Below are 6,000 nucleotides of genomic sequence, written 5' to 3'. Positions count from 1 at the left end.
GCTGATTTCTGAAGCCATTTTATCCAGTGTAATATGATACTCCATAGCCCTCCCCCTCTCCCCTCCCCTTGCCGCCGCCCCTGGTCCATACTGGTAATACCGTCAGTGGCTTCTGTATTTAACCATGCGATGAAATCCCTGCAATATGCTTTTGAGTGACTCATAGCTTGCGCAGAAAAATTACGCTTTGTTTAAGTCAGGAATTTTCATTACTCTTGTTTTTTATTACAATACTATATTAGCAAAGGAAAGAAAGCATGTTATGGCTTCCATCTGGTCCCCTGACAATCGTACGGTATTGCTGTAATTCTGATGAATAATATTTAGTTTTGTTTAAAAAAATAAATGAAATTCAAAGGTATACTGTTTCTCTGCTCGCTGCTGTTTACTTCGTAACTGCAATTGCTCAAATCGCTGCAGGTTAGTTGGACCAGCTAGCTGGCGTGCCCTGTCCACGTCAATGCGTCGGTAAGGGCGATGTGCGCGTAACGCACAGCTTAAAACATAACCCTGATATCGGTACTTGAGACAGCCTGGCTATCGCTCCACGTGAAACAAAATCCAATGAGATGCCAGGAAACGCGGAAGATTACAAGTTGTAATATGCATTTTAGTTTTATTCTTACGATGTACACAGTGTTTTTTAATATAGCTGTTATGGAGCTTTATTCAAATTTGGCATTCGAAAGGATAGACTAGGGCTGTGTTTGAACACTACTCGAATTGTCTGTAGAGCTAAGGTCACAGTTCGGGAAAATTCGGGTTCTGATCTGCCTTTTGATCGGCCTGAGATCTAGTGAATTTTGTTGGTACTATCACAACAACCTTACTTAGATAATAGGCTTTGGATTTTAATAATAAAATAAATGAAACATCTTCCAGAGAACAGGTCGTGCGTCACACGACACCTAAAAATAAATAAAAAATGTAAATCATGGTTCTGTCCAATTTCTGAGCTTTCACTCGGCCCTCGAGCTAGTGAGGTTTGATGGTACTATTACCAAGACCTGAGTCGAAACAAGGCCCCTGGAGTAGACAACATTCCATTGGAACTACTGACGGCCTTGGGAGAGCCAGTCCTGACAAAACTCTACCATTTGGTGAGCAAGATGTATGAGACAGGCGAAATACCCTCAGACTTCAAGAAGAATATAATAATTCCATTCCCAAAGAAAGCAGGTGTTGACAGATGTGAAAATTACCAAACTATCAGTTTAATAAGTCACAGCTGCAAAATACTAACGCAAATTCTTTACAGACGAATGGAAAAACTAGTAGAAGCCGACCTCGGGGAAGATCAGTTTGGATTCCGTAGAAATGTTGGAACACGTGAGGCAATACTGACCCTACGACTTATCTTAGAAGCTAGATTAAGGAAGGGCAAACCTACGTTTCTAGCATTTGTAGACTTAGATAAAGCTTTTGACAATGTTGACTGGAATACTCTCTTTCAAATTCTAAAGGTGGCAGGGGTAAAATATAGGGAGCGAAAGGCTATTTACAATTTGTACAGAAACCAGATGGCAGTTATAACAGTCGAGGGACATTAAAGGGAAGCAGTGGTTGGGAAGGGAGAGAGACAGAGTTGTAGTCTCTCCCCGATGTTATTCAATCTGTATACTGAGCAATCAGTGAAGGAAACAAAAGAAAAATTTGGAGTAGGTATTAAAATCCATGGAGAAGAAATAAAAACTTTAAGGTTCACCCATGACATAGTAATTCTGTCAAAGACAGCAAAGGACTTGGAAGAGCAGTTGAACGGAATGGACAGTGTCTTGAAAGGAGGGTATAAGATGAACATCAACAAAAGCAAAACGAGGATAATGGAATGTAGTCGAATTAAGTCGGGTGATGCTGAGGGAATTAGATTAGGAAATGAGACACTTAAAGTAGTAAAGGAGTTTTGCTATTTCGGGAGCAAAATAACTGATGATGGTCGAAGTAGAGAGGATATAAAATGTAAACTGGCAATGGCCAGAAAGCGTTTCTGAACAAGAGAAATTTGTTAACATCGAGTATAGATTTAAGTGTCAGGAAGTCATTTCTGAAAGTATTTGTATGGAGTGTAGCCATCTATGGAAGTGAATCATGGACGATAAATAGTTTGGACAAGAAGAGAATAAAAGCTTTCGAAATGTGGTGCTACAGACGATTGCTGAAGATTAGATGGGTAGATCACATAATGAGGAAGTATTGAATCGGATTGGGAAGATGAGAAGTTCGTGGCACAACTTGACCAGAAGAAGGGATCGGTTGGTAGGACATGTTCTGAGGCATCCAGGGATCACCAATTTAGTAGTGGAGGGCAGCGTGGAGGGTAAAAATCGTAGAGGGAGACCAAGAGATGACTACAGTAAGCAAATTCAGAAGGATGTAGGTTGCAGTAGGTACTGGGAGATGAAGAAGCTTGCACAGGATAGAGTAGCATTGGAGAGCTGCATCAAACCAGTCTCAGGACTGAAGACCACAACAACAACACATTACCAAGACGGAATTTTGCTCCTGCAATTCATTCTGGCCATAAAAACTACACTCACATTATGATATATTCGTTTGTTCGGCATTTAATTCTTGATTAATTGCCATGATTGTTACATCTAAATGTTGCTGTTTTGTTTCCAAACTGATTAAAATCTAGTAGTTTTTATCTGTTATTCTAATATGTAAAAAGGGATTGAACTGCTCATTTGCAACCTACTTGGTACATCATTAACACCACTCATGAACAAAAACAATATTGTACTGAGTTTAGTCAAGTTATATTTTTTGATGGACAATATTTTCGCCTTTGTCTGTTACCTTTACTTACAATCAGCATAAATGTTTAATAGTCATTCATACTGGTACTGTACCACGACTCATAAAATTGTTCAAAGTGAGTTTGTGCAGAGGTAGGAGGTAGTGCTATTTCCTCCAGTGTTTCACTAAATTGACAGATTTTTAGTAGAGCCATAGCTTCTTGTGTCTAGTTCGTGTTTCTTACACTCGCGCCACACGGGCCAAATGTCTTGTGATTATTCTAACAAGCTCGATACAGTATCGTACGGTGCAGCGTATCAGGAAATCTCGAGCCTGTTCTAACGCGAGTATCGTTTTCCCAGCCCTGGGTTAGTCTGTCATGAGCGTTTCACATGGGTAGTAGTAGTGTGTTACTTGAAAAATGTCCGCCTGCTTAGCTGGGTGGTAACGTGCTTGACGCCATGCAAGCGCGCCCGGGTTCGATTCCCGGCCGGGTTGGAGATTTTCTCCGCTCTGGCTGTTGTGTTGTCCTCATCACCAGCGTGCAAGTCGCCCAGTGTGGCGTCGAATGAAATAAGACTTGCACTTGGCGGCCGAACTCCCCCGGAAGGGCCTTGCGGCCAACAGTGCCATACGCTCACTTCATTTTCATTTGAAAACTATCCGTTTTGAGATGAGAGGATATTCATTTCTTGAACAAGCAAATGTTATTTTTATGTGCAACTACGCGAGTGGCTGGTTAATGGACTTGAGGCGCCTCGGATGTGCTAGTAATGGCAGAATTCAGATGAGGCATCAGTAGTAGTTTGACTAGTGTATATGATGGAACTGTGGGTGACTGTATGTGTCCTCCCAGAACACTCGCAGGTGCTGTCTAGAAGTACTTCATTCAGAACGCTCTCCCTAGCTTAACTGCAAGAGGTGACCCTGAAAATACGAGAAAACATGTTGTTCATGAACAATGGGGTGTCAGCACATTTCAGTCAAGTTATTTCAAGATCCACGCGATATCAATCATGACAAGTAGGGTATAATCCGTATCATGACCTGTAAGTTGCCCTAACCTTCAGTCTTGTCAATTATTATTTTTGACGCCATGTAAAAAATTGGTTGACACAGTAGACATTCTTGATACAGGATGCTTCGTCGATGTTTCCTCCAAAACCTTCGACACGGTCGGAAGGTGTACAGAAAGGTGTGACAGTCCAGATTCGACGTCTCATGTTTATTTATTTAGCATTCATGTCATCGTACAAACGATACTGGATTGTCATACATAGAAATTAAAAATATGAAATGTACACAATGAAACAGCCCATAACACAAATCAGTAAATTTACAATTTCTTTGAATATCAGTGGTACGAAAAAGTGATAAAAAATAATACAGTTTTGTCTGTACTACAAAATTCATGGATCCTAATCGTACAATCTATTAAAATTCTTCAAAGTAGTTGCCTTGAGCAGCGATACACTTCTTCCAGTGATTCCCCCATGCCTGGTACGCTTCCTGGAAAGCGGTGATTGGAATTTCCTTTTGAAGCGCGTGTCGTCGTCACCTTTTGGATGTCCTCAATGGTGTCAAAACGTCCCCCTTCATCTAGGTTTTGATATGTGGTAACAGGAAGTCTGGCCGTGCCATGTCAGGTCTGTACGGCGGCTGCGGCAACGTTGCCAAGTTGCACTTCGCTTAAAATTCCTGAATCAACGAAGTGTTATGGCACGGTGCTTTGTACTGGTGCAGTGTCGACACTGAAATGGGCATGTGCCTTGTGCTGGAATACGGTCTGCTAGTCTTTTTAACACACCAAGGTAATAGGCTGCGCTGCGATCACAGTCGTTTCTTGCAGTGGTTGAAGCCTTTCGCATTGAAGAAGGTAATGGTGAGCAATTACTCATTCTTGCTTTCTTGGACTTGGGACACGTGGGAGTGTACCACTCTGAGCTTTTGTCTTTCGTTTCTGTGTCGTATCCAAAAACGTATGTCTCATCGCATTGATGCCATTGTCTAAAAAACCTGTGTCTCTTTCTAGTCGCTCCACAAGTTCTGTCGCGATCTCCAAATGGCTGCATTTCTCGTCGTCACTCAGCACTTTTGGAACCAATTTGGTACACACTTTACACATGCTTAAAACATCAGTAACGATGTTAAACACAGTTCTATATGACATGTTTAGGTCATCCGCTAGCCACCGACAACTCAAGCATCTGTTGGTATTCAGCAATGTACACATGCAGTTCACATTATTGGGTGCTGAACCTGTTGACGGCCGTCCAGATGGGCTTCATCAGTAACCTCGTCCCGGCCCTATTTAAATTGTTATAACTACATGGAAACTTGCACATAAGACATGAAGACTCCCTGCAGTCCTCTCGAATCATTTTGTAAGGCCGCGGGGGATTAGCCGAGTCGTCTAAGGCGCAACAGTCGTGGACTGTGCGGCTGGTCCTGGAGGAGGTTCGAGTCATCCCTTGGCCATGGGTGTGTGTGTTTGTCGTAAGGATAATTTAGGTTAAGTAGTGTGTAAGCTTAGGGACTGATGACCTTAGCAGTTAAGTCTCATAAGATTTCACACACATTTGACCATTTTTGAACATTTTGTAAGTTTCAGCCAGAGGTTTTTTGAGTTTTGAACAAAACTTACTGAATAACGTTGCTCCACAAGTTAACTGCATCTTGCTCGACGACGCAAGTACTGAACAAGGGTTTACGCAAACAACAATGCTGACGCTTCCACAGCTTGGAGCGGGAAGGCAGCAGTGGAAATACCCCCCCCCCCCCCCCCTTTCCACCATTACGTGCCGCCGGCGTAGCGCTCGGGCCAATAGGAGCGTCAGGAAACAACCGACTGCACTACCTTTTGATCACACCTTGCGTAACAACTTGTTTCCCAGTAATAACTACATATACAGCTTGTCTGATAAGTAACTCCAATTTTTAAACAGTTATAATTTCTTTATTTATGAACCAATTTAATTAGAACCACTTTTGGTAGAAACAGCTCTCTTTGAGGTTGTGTTTTATATCACTTTAAACCTCCACGCAAGATCCAGAATTCTCTAAGCCTTTTTTTAAAACGAACTCATATGAGCGACAATGCTGCTTGAAACAAGTTAATCTACACTCCGGGAAATTGAAATAAGAACACCGTGAATTCATTGTCCCAGGAAGGGGAAACTTTATTGACACATTCCTGGGGTCAGATACATCACATGATCACACTGACAGGACCACAGGCACATAGACACAGGCAACAGAGCA

The sequence above is a fragment of the Schistocerca gregaria genome, chromosome 2, assembly GCF_023897955.1.
Source record: "Schistocerca gregaria isolate iqSchGreg1 chromosome 2, iqSchGreg1.2, whole genome shotgun sequence".
Taxonomy (NCBI): domain Eukaryota; kingdom Metazoa; phylum Arthropoda; class Insecta; order Orthoptera; family Acrididae; genus Schistocerca; species Schistocerca gregaria.
This window is presented reverse-complemented; position numbering follows the sequence as displayed.